Here is a 15,109-nt window from a genome sequence, read left to right on the forward strand (position 1 = left end):
TTTTAATTTCTTCCCTCTTTCCTGCATATCTTCCCCCACTAGGTGTCTGATGGGAAGATGTATGACATGAGGTAGGCCACTTTCACTTTTCCACTTTTCTCCCATGCTGAAACACCTCAACCCCCTCCTCTCTCTCTCTCTCTCTCTCTCTCTCTCTCTCTCTCTCTCCCACTCATCTCTCTTCCCTCCTGCTTCATTCAGCTCTGATGTCTGTGTCCAGTCAGTATTGGTGGAGGGCTTATTTCATAGTGCATACCGCTACTGCTGCTACTGCTCAGAGCGCCGGATGCACAGACACATGAATACTGTGATCTTACTCGGTGAAAATGAGACGTAAAGCATATAAACGGTAAGCAGAGGAGATTGAGGGAAGCATACGTTCATGAGTGGGTGTGTGTGAGAGAAAAAGCTGCCGTACCATTTACACGTAATGATTGGGAATTCTTTGCTGTGGGTCTTATTGCGTGCCTTGTGGTGCTTTGCCTTGTTGCTAATCTGACACTCTGTGAAAGAACCATTGGCTGAGTGATGAGATGATGAGGGGGTATTGCCAGGCATTCAATGAGCTCCAAATTATATGTTTGTAGAATGTATGCAGTACAGGAAGTGGACTGGCATGTGTATTTATCTGTGCTGTGTGTTACTGAGAGATCTCCCAGTTAGTTGGATAATGGATATGGTTAATAGAGGTGTGTTAACAATTCAAGTCCATTCTTTTTCTCTTTGCCCATTGAGTTAATTTGTATTGTGAATGAGATTACATTGGGAATTATATAATAGGCTAAGCATTTTATCTGTCATTCAGTGACACCTCTGTAGCTTTACAAAAATGGTACCAAGAGAGACCAGGATGGAGGAATGTGTAACCTGAAACAAAGTTGTTATTATCTTCACCTGAATTGTTCCTCTTTTTATGTGTCCAAACTCATGACGACAATATTTTGTGGGAACATGGGAGATTGGTTAATATTTTATTTAGCAAAACGCTGAGTGAATTAGAACATTATTTCCAGCTCTCCATCGACTTCATAATGTTGTCTTCAGCACAATGTGGCCATAACATCTTAGGAGTTAATTGCCTTCACCTCAAGAATGAACCTTGAGGTGGGAAATTGATTGATTGATATGATGCCCATTTGCCATTAGTAAATTAAATGGGTAATCTTCAGTTACTACATCAATGTTTGGACTTATAAATGAATGATATATACCCCATTGATTCTTGAAGAATATCATTTATAAATGCTTCATGAGCTGAATTTAAAATGTCGTACCCCATCAGAAACCAAAATATAAGCTTGTTTTACTCCAATGTTTGTAAACAACGTAAATGTAAACAAACACATGGTTTAAAGTATCATTTTGATATCATGGATGCATCCAAAGCTCTGTCTATGAATTGAAGGGTGGTTACAGCGGTTCCATTTCTCCAGCACCATCTCTTTACCAAAACAGTGGCGGGGTGTTCGCTTTTGTTGTTGTTTCTACTGCAGATTGCCCCTTTAAAACAAGTAGCACCTTTGCCTTGACTGAGTCCAGAGGGATATTTGGAATCTCTGAAGTGTTTCACCAACAGCCTCAGGTGATGCATCTCATTTATCCACTCAAAGAGGGAAACAGCGTTGACATTTACATTACATTATAGTCATTTAGCAGACGCTCTTATCCAGAGCGACTTACAGTAGTGAATGCATACATTTCATACAATTTCATACATTTTTTTTTTTTTCTGTGCTGGCCCCCCGTGGGAATCGAACCCACAACCCTGGCATTGCAAACACCATGCTCTACCAACTGAGCTACAGGGTAGGATGCTCCTAGTGCCATGACATAGGTAGTTGACACCAAGGTGAAGGCTCAAAACTTAAGCGGTGTGTTCAGTGCGACCGAACTGTGTTAAAAGTTGAATTCAATGGAAACGGTACCAAACGACCAGTTGAATAATGGTGTGATTATGGTGGTCCAGAGAGCGATTGTGTACGGTGTACAGCATGAGATTTGCGATTTCAAATGGTCACACCCACATTGATCAAGCAACACCTCGCCAGTCACCACGCACACCAAGCGGGAACAAACGTACCTCAAAGGCTGTTTAAGAACGGTGCAACCATTTTGGGGGAAATGTGTTGTTCAGTACAAACTGCACGTAACGTGGCAAACGCTGTACTGAACGCACCACAGCACCACTGTATTACTGCAGTGCTCCACTACCTGAATAGTGAAGGAGGAGATTAACAGTAGCGCTCATCTATTAGCTCTCCCTATCATATGATGTTAGTATCCTGAGTATGATGCGTCCGTCGTCGATACACACTGTACACATTTTCAAACAACAACAATAACAACACTGGCGTTGTATGAACTGCCGCTGAGTGGGTGAGGGCTTGTGTCTTACCACATTCTCTTCATTAGATGTATACATCAACCACAGGAAGGTAAACTGTAGCTCTATTCCCCTGAGACTAAGGCCTCACACCAACAGCTGCTCCGAGGCCAAGTTAAGCCAGGCTTCTTTTATTTAGACTTTGAGATATATGCTTGTGTATTCTTTTGGGTACAGTACACCGTTAGTCTTTCCACTTGAACAGTGTGAGGAGTAGCATCCAAAGCTTAAGCTAGGGGGTCGGTGTTTACCCATGAGCCTAGCCTGGAGTAGTGTACTGAATGGTACAACCTCTCTCTCTCTCTCTCTCAGTCTAACACTCTCCCTCTGTCTAATACTCTCTCTCTCTCTCTCTCTCTCTCTCTCTCTCAGTCTAACACTCTCCCTCTGTCTAACTCTCTCTCTCTCTCTCTCTCTCTCTCTCTCTCTCTCTGTCTAACACTCTCCCTCTGTCTAACACTCTCTATGTCTCTATGTCTAACTCTCTCTGTCTAACACTCTCTCTCTCTCTCTCTCTCTGTCTAACACTCTCCCTCTGTCTAACACTCTCTATGTCTCTATGTCTAACTCTCTCTGTCTAACACTCTCCCTCTGTCTAACACTCTCTCTCTCTCTCTCTCTCTCTCTCTCTCTCTCTCTCTCTCTGTCTAACACTCTCTATGTCTCTATGTCTAACTCTCTCTGTCTAACACTCTCTCTATCTATCTATGTCTAACTCTCTCTAACACTCTCTCACTCTTATTATTTCCAAGAGGATGAGATCTGATGTTTATAAAAGCAATTTGTGTGGTCTGGCATCTGGAGGAGGTTGATGAGAAATAATTGGACTCGGAACACACTCCAGGGTTGTGGTTTGGTTACACATCCCATCGAATCTGGTGAGAGTTACTAAACAAATCAATTTCTGTTTATTGAGAATTTGTCTGACAGGTACAACACATCTCGTCTGGCTTTCTCACTCAAACACCCACACGCACAGCCACACTCAGCCCCCGAGTTCCGCCCCCTTCCATTACAACTGTTTGATCCAAACAAAGAGAGGTCTCCCCCCCCAGAAAAAAAATACATTGGAGTGAACCAATTTTCTGAGTGAATATTGCATTTACAAAAGCCTCCTGTCCAGACCAGTGTGTCACAGCTCTCTCTGCACTGTGATTCACGTGAGTCACGTCAGCCAGGCTTCAAGACACCCAATTCCAAAATGTAATTTTAACTAAGGGCTCACAGTATATTTCAGCTTTTATTTCTTTCATCACATAACCAGTGGGTCAGAAGTTTACATACCCTCAATTAGTATTTGGTAGCATTGTCTTTAAATTGTTTAACTTGGTTAAACGTTTCGGGTAGCCTTCCACAAGCTTCCCACAATAAGTTGGGTGAATTTTGGCCCATTCCTCCTGACAGAGCTGGTGTAACTGAGTCAGGTTTGTAGGCCTCCTTGCTCGCACACGCTTTTTCAGTTCTGCCCACACATTTTCTATAGGATTGAGGTCAGGGCTTAGTGATGGCCACTCCAATGACTCCAACCTAAGTGTATGTAAACCTCCGACTTCAACTGTAAATGCCCAGTCCCTCCTCCTCCATCTCATCTCCATCCCATACTACCTGTGCTCTGTTAACTCCCTACATGTCAGTCCTAGGACAAATCTAGCCAATTGGAAATGTGTCCAACTGTCACAGAGCCATTTGACCAGCATGTCAGAGAGCAGATAGGAAGCAGGGGAACCAGCACACCCTAGCAAAGCCTGACATCTCTGGATAACTGGTTCTCTCTCTCTTTCTCTCTCTCTCTCTCTCTCTCTCTCTCTCAAGGGAATGCTGACTCCTCTAAAGACAGAGGTACAGAGGCTTCCCTCCACTCCCTTTCCCAGCCCAGCACAGGGCTTTTGTAGGGAGAATATATCCAGCTGTGGATTCACAACCTCTGGATTGGGCTGATGAAGTGAAAAGGGTTTTGAATGTAAAAGCCTTTGCTGAGGAGCCAAATGTGAATGTCACGCTCCTTCGCTGTGCTGTACTGTGCAGAGGAGATACAGGATGCCCCCACTACTGGTTGTAAACTAAAACATGCATATCCATCATTCTTTAGGATTTCAGTAACTTCCTTGTCTTATTGGTGCTCAGTATATGTAATTGGTAGCAACAATGCATGCTGAATTTGGGTGGTCTGTTCACAGTTCCTTGTGAAAGTCTACCCACCCTTTTGCACAGTCTTCACATTTTGCTGCCTTTAAATTACATCTAAAAATGGATGTTTCCCATACCTGTTCCTACCTTTTTGAGTATGTCCTCACATCCCAAAGTTATTACTTGTGTAATTTTGAGAAATACAAATGGTTAAATGTTGCCCTGTGCAAAGTTGGTAGAATCTAATTCACAATGATTTACAGCTGTAATGGCTGCCAAAGGTGCTTCCATCAAGTATTACCTCTGGGATGTGAAGACACATGCAATCAACACTTTTATTTGATTTATTTTTTGGGGAAGATTTCTATATTTTTCTTTCACTTTCAAAATGTAGAGTAAGTTGTGTAGATAGGTAGGGTAAACATCTAATGTATTATATTTTTAGATACATTAAGAGTGCAAGGGGTGTGTAGACTTTCCCTAGTGACTGGTGTTGTCTTGGCAACCTCAGGATCAGTAAGGATTTTACACAGTATCAAATCAGATTTCTCTCAGGTCAGGCAGCATGCAGAGACAAGTTCAATTATTTTCACCTTTCTCCAAACCAGGGTATGAAATTAATCACAGTATTATACAGACAATATGGTGATGGATACCTGGGTTCAATCTTGGTTAACTTAGATGCTGTCTTTTGAAGCCTGCTTCGAGAGAGAGAGAGAGAGAGAGAGAGAGAGAGAGAAAGATTTAGACCCAACCAAATCATGAGAAAACAAAAACATAAATACTTGACAGATTGGAAATAATATATATATATACTCTGTATACACAGTACCAGTCAAGATTTTGGACACACCTACTCATTTAAGGGTTTTTCTTTATTTTAACTTTTTTCTACATTGTGGAAAAATAGTGAAAATATCAAAATTATGAAATAACACATATGGAATCATGTAGTGACCCAAAAGTTATTAAACAAATCTAAATATATTTTATATTTGAGATTCTTCAAAGTAGCCACCCTTTGCTTTAATGACAGCTTTGAACACTCTTGGCATTCTCTCAACCAGCTTCACCTGGAATGTTTTTCCAACAGTCTTGAAGAAGTTCACACATATGCTGAGCACTTGTTGGCTGCTTTTCATTCACTCTGCGGTCCAACTCATCCCATCTCAATTGGGTTGAGGTGGGAGGCCAGGTCATCTGATGCCAGGTCATCTGATGCAGCACTCTATCACTCTCCTTCTTGGTTAACACCCACCAAGTTTGGCACTCACCAAACTCAGATTTACTATAAGAAAAATTGGATTACCTTTGCTGTTCTTCGTCAGAATGCACTCCCAGGACTTCTACTTCAATAACAAATGTTGGTTTGGTTCAAAATAATCCATAGTTATGTTCAAATATCCTCTGTTTTGTTCGTGCGTTCAAGACACTATCCGAAGGGTGACGAAGGGTGACGCGCCCGACGCGTTTCGTGACAAAAAAATTATAAATATTCCATTACCGTACTTCTAAGCATGTCAACCGCTGTTTAAAATCAATTTTTATTCGATTTTTCTCAGAAAAAAGCGATAATATTCCGACCGGGAAACCCTGTTTTCGTTCAAAGACGAAAAAATAAAAACATGGAGTCGTCTCGTGCACGCGCCCCCAGTCTCATTGTTCTCTGATCGACCACTATCCAAATGCGCTACTGTTTTTAAGCAATGGGCTGCAAAGTCATCATTCAACATTCTGCCGCCTTCTGAGAGCCTATGGGAGCCGTAGGAAGTGTCACGTTACAGCAGAGATCCTCAGTTTTCAATAAAGAGAGTGTAGAAGGCCAAGAAATGGTCAGAGAGGGCACTTCCTGTAAGGAATCTTCTCAGGTTTTTGCCTGCCATATGAGTTCTGTTATACTCACAGACACCATTCAAACAGTTTTAGAAATTTTAGGGTGTTTTCTATCCAAATCAAACAATTATATGCATATTCTAGTTTCTGGGCAGTAGTAATAACCAGATTAAATCGGGTACGTTTTTTATCCGGCCGTGCAAATACTGCCCCCTACCCTAGAGAGGTTAAATAGCCCTTACACAGCCTGGAGGTGTGTTGGGTCATTGTCCGTTTAAAAACAAATGATAGTCCCACTAAGCGCAAATATGGACTTGGTATTTTATATGATTCCATATGTGTTATTTCATAGTTTTGATGTCTTCACTATTTATTCTACAATGTAGAAAATAGTACAAATAAAGAAAAACCCTGGAATGAGTAGGTTTGTCCAAACTTTTGACTGGTACTATATATATAAATATATATATATATTTATATATATATATACACCAGTCCCCTGACTCCTTAATTTTGTATCACATTCAATAAGCTGCACTTTACTGTACAGTGTGTTACAGTGCTATACAGTGCAGAGCCTGTTTTCCCTCTTTTTAATTTCCGGAGCCCTCCTGACAGATAAGAGTCGGGATTCAGGAAGGAGAGAAAGCTCAGCCCTCCTGACATAAGAGCAGTCAGGAACGTCAGGACTAAGGAGGGAGAGAAAGCTCAGCCCTCCTGACAGATAAGAGCAGTCATGAATGTCAGGACTAAGGAGGGAGAGAAAGCTCAGCCCTCCTGACAGATAAGAGCAGTCAGGAATGTCAGGATTCAGGAAGGGAGAGAAAGCTCAGCCCTCCTGACATAAGAGCAGTCAGGAATGTCAGGACTAAGGAGGGAGAGAAAGCTCAGCCCTCCTGACAGATAAGAGCAGTCAGGAATGTCAGGACTAAGGAGGGAGAGAAAGCTCAGCCCTCCTGACAGATAAGAGCAGTCAGGAATGTTAGGACTAAGGAGGGAGAGAAAGCTCATGCTGCTTTTGATCCTTTCCCAGTAGAACATCTCTTCTCTCCTTCAGCCCTACAGTAGAAGGTTCAACTTCCTCCCTTCTTAATCTCTCTAGCCTAGACTTCCTCTCTGCTGAATATCTGTGTTTTTCTAGACACTGAAGGAAGCTGGTTATACTTCATCAGCAGAGAACAAATGGAGCAGGAGAGAGGGAGCAGGCAGATTAGGTCTGTCATATTGTTCAGGAGAAATGTGAGCCAGGGCTGAAGTTACTGTCCTAGCTAAACCTACTTGGTTCTGTATGCTGTTGATAGTTTTCAAGCTTTTTCTTCCTGTATCGGAAACACTGTTAATTGAAATCAATTTCAAGGACTGTCGTCTCACTCTAGCAAAGTAATAATACAGGGTGCTTATATAATCCTGTTTCACTGTATGAAGTGGCTAACCTGTATGGGTATGAGATGTGAAATGGAAATGCATTTTTTGCATATCCCACTCTCCCTGGGGTCACAGCCAGGGGATCAGCCATTATTGATGGCGACCCTGGAGCAATTAGGGTTAAATGCCTTGCTCAAGGGCATAACAGCAGATTTCTCCCTTGTGGCTCAGGGATTCTATCCAGCAACCTTTCGGGTAACCGGCCCAACACTCCTAACCACCAGGCCACCTGCTGCCCTCTCATTCGGATTCTCTGGAAGTCATGTAGAAATGAGCTGGTCCCAGCTCTGTCATTGTTGTACAGCCAATTCTTATGGTCACATAGCAATAACAATAACCACTGGAGTTGTCTATACTGCACAAAGAGATCTGGAATCAGACTGTGTTAATGGGTGTTGTTGCTGGGCAACAGGAGAATAAGGATGGAGGATATGAACAGTTGGTGTTCAACTTTCCAGATGGTCATTGACTGGAAAGACTGGCCGTCCTCACAAGTTTCGCCACAATTCACAAGCTTAATTTGTCTGGTTAATGACTCCTGTGATATTTTTTATTGCCGCAAAATCTAATCTTATCTTTTTATATGGTATTTCAAACATCGTTATAATGTCTTTAACAACTTTTTCATTGTGATGAAATTTGGTGATTTTGTAAAAAACTTTGTTCTAACTAATTAGTGAAGCTATTTGGGCGTCATTTCAAATTGTGCTTCAATATGTCTAAGATCCTGTGCCAGATATTGTTAATGGACAGATGCTACGCAGAAACCGGTGTAGAGGACATCACTGAATACACAGCATGACAAAGTGATTTTAAATTGCACTGTGTGAACCAACAGTATAGAGCTGCAAGTAGAAAACCACACAGCTCTTAGTCCGGAGCCAATTACTTCCTGTAATTTCCACCTATTTAAAGCTCCTACCTCCAAGGTTCAACACTCAATCTGCACCGAGCCATATGGAGATGGTTCCTCTAGGCAAGACAGTCATTTTTGCCATGGCATGAATGGCAGGGCCGCTGGGCAAACTGGTCTTGATACTGTTGACTCCTCATTGGAGACCTCTCCAGAGGGAGCATGTGGCTCAGTGAGATTGGTTAGATTGGTTAGATTGGTGAACCTTAAAGGATAACCAATCTCATAGAGCCACATGCTCCGTCTAGAGAGGTGTCAGAGACTGATCCAGTCCACGATGTGCTTGTCACACCAATACACAATGACACCTCTACACTCTGACAACTCTACACTCTGACACCTTTACATATTGACACCTTTATGCACTGACACCTCGACAAACTGACACCTCTACACACTGACACCTCTACACACTGACACCTCTACACTCTGACACCACTACATACTGACACCTTTACATACTGACAACTCTACACACCGACACTGACACCTCTACATACTGACACCTTTACATACTGACACCTCTACACACTGACACCTCTACATACAGACACCTCTACATTCTGACACCTTAACATACTGACACATCTACACACTGACACCTATACACACCGACACTGACACCACTACATACTGACACCTTTACATACTGACACCTCTACACACCGACACTGACACCTCTACACACTGACACCTATACATACTGACACTGACACCACTACATACTGACACCTTTACATACTGACACCTCAACACACCGACACTGACACCTCTACACACTGACACCTCTACACTCTGACACCACTACCTACTGACACCTTTACATACTGACACCTCTACACACCGACACTGACACCTCTACATACTGACACCTTTAAATACTGACACCTCTACACACTGACACCTCTACATACAGACACCTCTACACTCTGACACCTTAACATACTGACACATCTACACCCTGACACCTATACACACCGACACTGACACCACTACATACTGACACCTTTACATACTGACACCTCTACATACTGACACTGACACTTCTACCTACTGACATCCCTACATACTGACACCTCTACCTACTGACAACTCTACATACTGACACCTCTACACACTGACACTGACACTTCTACCTACTGACACCTCTACCCACTGACACATCTACACACTGACATCTCTACATAATGACACCTCTACAGTCTGACACCTCTACACACTGACACCTCTACATACTGACATCTCTACACACTGACACCTCTACACACTGACACCTCTACAAACTGACACCTCTACACACTGACACATCTACATACTGACACTGACATTTCTACACACTGACACCTCTACACACTGACATCTCTACACACTGACACCTCTACCCATTGACATCTCTACATACTGACACCTCTACATACTGACACCTCTACACACTGACACCTCTACAAACTGACACCTCTACACACTGACACATATACATACTGACACTGACACTTCTACCTACTGACACCTCTACCCATTGACATCTCTACATACTGACACCTCTACATAATGACACCTCTACACTCTGACACCTCTACACACTGACACCTCTACACACTGACATCTCTATACACTGACACCTCTACACACTGACACCTCGACACACTGACACCTCTACACACTGACACCTCTACATACTGACAACTCTACATGCTGACACCTCTACATACTGACACCTCTACATACTGACACCTCAACACACTGACACCTCTACATACTGACACCTCTACATACTGACACTGACATTTCTACACACTGACACCTCTACACACTGACATCTCTACACACTGACACCTCTACACACTGACACCTCTACACACTGACACATCTACATACTGACACTGACATTTCTACACACTGACACCTCTACACACTGACATCTCTACACACTGACACCTTTACACACTGACACCTCAACACACTGACACCTCTACACACTGACACCTCTACACACTGACACCTCTACATACTGACAACTCTACATGCTGACACCTCTACATACTGACACCTCTACATACTGACACCTCAACACACTGACACCTCTACATACTGACACCTCTACATACTGACACTGACATTTCTACACACTGACACCTCTACACACTGACATCTCTACACACTGACACCTCTACACACTGACACCTCTACACACTGACACATCTACATACTGACACTGACATTTCTACACACTGACACCTCTACACACTGACATCTCTACACACTGACACCTTTACACACTGACACCTCAACACACTGACACCTCTACACACTGACACCTCTACACACTGACACCTCTACACACTGACACCTCTACATACTGACACCTCAACACACTGACACCTCAACACACTGACACCTCAACAGTACTGACACCTCTACATACTGACACCTCTACATACTGACACATCTACATACTGACACTGACACTTCTACCTACTGACACTTCTACCTACTGACACCTCTACACACTGACATTGACACCTCTACGCACTGAAACCTCTACACACAGACACCTCTACACACTGACACCTCTACATACTGACACCTCTACATACTGACACCTCTACACACTGACACCTCTACAAACTGACACCTCTACACACTGACACATCTACTTACTGACACCTCTACATACTGACACTGACATTTCTACACACTGACACCTCTACACAATGACATCTCTACACACTGACACCTCTACACACTGACACCTCTACATACTGACACCTCTACACACTGACACCTCTACATACTGACACCTCTACATACTGACACCTCAACACACTGACACCTCTACTTACTGACACCTCTACATACTGACACTTACATCTCTACACACTGACACCTCTACACACTGACATCTCTACACACTGACACCTCTACACACTGACACCTCTACACACTGACACATCTACATACTGACACTGACATTTCTACACACTGACACCTCTACACACTGACATCTCTACACACTGATACCTCAACACACTGACACCTCTACACACTGACACCTCTACACACTGACACCTCTACACACTGACACCTCAACACACTGACACCTCAACACACTGACACCTCTACATACTGACACCTCTACATACTGACACATCTACATACTGACACTGACACTTCTACCTACTGACACTTCTACCTACTGACACCTCTACCTACTGACACCTCTACATACTGACACCTCTACAAACTGACACCTCTATACACTGACACCTCTACTCAATGACACCTCTACAGACTGACACCTTTACATAGTGACACCTCTACACACTGGCACTGACACCTCTACACACTGACACCTCTACACACTTACACCTCTACATATTGACACCTCTACATACTGACACTGACAATTCTACATACTGACACCTCTACACACTGACACCTATACACACTGACACCTCTACACACTGACACCTCTACATACTGACACCTCTACACACTGACACCTCTACACACTGACACCTCTACATACTGACACATCTACATACTGACACTGACACTTCTACCTACTGACACCTCTACATACTGAAACCTCTACTTACTGACACCTCTACATACTGACACCTCTACACACTGACACCTCTACACACTGACACCTCTACATACTGACACCTCTACATACTGACACTGACACTTCTACCTACTGACACCTCTACATACTGACACCTCTACATACTGACACCTCTACATACTGACACCTCTATATACGGACACCTCTACACACTGACACTTCTACACACTGACACCTCTACAAACTGACACCTCTACACACTGACACATCTACATACTGACACTGACATTTCTACACACTGACACCTCTACACACTGACATCTCTACCTACAGACACCTCTACCCATTGACATCTCTACATACTGACACCTCTACATACTGACACCTCTACACACTGACACCTCTACACACTGACACCTCTACAAACTGACACCTCTACACACTGACAGATCTACATACTGACAATGACACTTCTACCTACTGACACCTCTACCCATTGACATCTCTACATACTGACACCTCTACATAATGACACCTCTACACACTGACACCTCTACACACTGACACCTCTACAAACTGACACCTCTACATACTGACACATCTACATACTGACACCTCTACACACTGACACCTCTACACACTGACACCTCTACAAACTGACACCTCTACACACTGACACCTCTACATACTGACACCTCTATACACTGACATCTCTACACACTGACACCTCTACATACTGACATCTCTACACACTGACTTCTCTACACACTGAAACCTCTACAAACTGACACCTCTACACACTGACACCTCTACATACTGACACTGACATTTCTACACACTGACACCTCTACACACTGACATCTCTACACACTGACACCTCTACACACTGACACCTCTACACACTGACATCTCTACACACTGACACCTCTACACACTGACACCTCAACACACTGACACCTCTACACACTGACACCTCTACACACTGACACCTCTACATACTGACACCTCAACACACTGACACCTCAACACACTGACACCTCAACACACTGACACCTCTACATACTGACACCTCTACATACTGACACATCTACATACTGACACTGACACTTCTACCTACTGACACTTCTACCTACTGACACCTCTACACACTGACATTGACACCTCTACGCACTGAAACCTCTACACACTGACACCTCTACACCCTGACACCTCTACATACTGACACCTCTACATACTGACACCTCTACACACTGACACCTCTACAAACTGACACCTCTACACACTGACACATCTACATACAGACACTGACATTTCTACACACTGACACCTCTACACACTGACATCTCGACACACTGACACCTCTACACACTGACACCTCTACACACTGACACCTCTACATACTGACACCTCTATACACTGACATCTCTACACACTGACACCTCTACATACTGACATCTCTACACACTGACACCTCTACACACTGACACCTCTACACACTGACACCTCTACACACTGACACCTCTACACGCTGACACCTCTACATCCTGACACCTCTACATACTGACACCTCAACACACTGACACCTCTACATACTGACACCTCTACATACTGACACCTCTATACACTGACATCTCTACACACTGACACCTCTACATACTGACATCTCTACACACTGACACCTCTACACACTGACACCTCTACACACTGACACCTCTACACACTGACACCTCTACACACTGACACCTCTACACACTGACACATCTACATACTGACACTTACATTTCTACACACTGACACCTCTACACACTGACATCTCTACACACTGACACCTCTACACACTGACACCTCAACACACTGACACCTCTACAAACTGACACCTCTACACACTGACACCTCTACACACTGACACCTCTACATACTGACACCTCAACACACTGACACCTCAACACACTGACACCTCAAAACACTGACACCTCTACATACTGACACCTCTACATACTGACACATCTACATACTGACACTGACACTTCTACCTACAGACACTTCTACCTACTGACACCTCTACACACTGACATTGACACCTCTACGCACTGAAACCTCTACACACTGACACCCCCTACACACTGACACCTCTACATACTGACACCTCTACATACTGACACCTCTACACACTGACACCTCTATACACTGACACCTCTACTCAATGACACCTCTACAGACTGACACCTTTACATAGTGACACCTCTACATACTTGCACTGACACATCTACACACTGACACCTCTACACACTTACACCTCTACATATTGACACCTCTACATACTGACACTGACACTTCTACATACTGACACCTCTACACACTGACACCTATACATACTGACACCTCAACACACTGACACCTCTACATACTGACACCTCTACATACTGACACTGACACTTCTACCTACTGACATCTCTACATACTGACACATATAAACACTGACACCTCTACACACTGACACCTCTACATACTGACACCTCTACATACTGACACTGACACTTCTACCTACTGACACCTCTACATACTGACACCTCAACACACTAACACCTCTACACACTGACACCTCTACACACTGACACCTCTACATACTGACACCTCTACACACTGACACTGACACTTCTACCTACTGACATCTCTACCCACTGACACCTCTACATACTGACACCTCAACACACTGACACCTCTACACACTGACACCTCAACACACTGACACCTCTACATACTGACACCTCTACATACTGACACTGACACTTCTACCTACTGACATCTCTACATACTGACACCTCTACACACTGACACCTCTACACACTGACACCTCTAC

The 15,109-nt window shown here is 43.5% G+C and overlaps 1 protein-coding gene across 1 annotated transcript in view; it reads left to right on the forward strand.

The window, feature by feature from the left end:
- The first annotated feature begins 211 nt into the window (after positions 1-211).
- Positions 212-15,109, forward strand: part of LOC106611855 (brain-enriched guanylate kinase-associated protein) — an 83,290-nt gene continuing 68,392 nt past the window's right edge. The window contains exon 1 of the mRNA XM_014212492.2: positions 212-349. The gene's annotated coding sequence lies outside the window, so the exon portion shown is untranslated. The remainder of the gene's footprint in view (positions 350-15,109) is intronic.

The sequence above is a fragment of the Salmo salar genome, chromosome ssa01, assembly GCF_905237065.1.
Source record: "Salmo salar chromosome ssa01, Ssal_v3.1, whole genome shotgun sequence".
Lineage (NCBI taxonomy): Eukaryota > Metazoa > Chordata > Actinopteri > Salmoniformes > Salmonidae > Salmo > Salmo salar.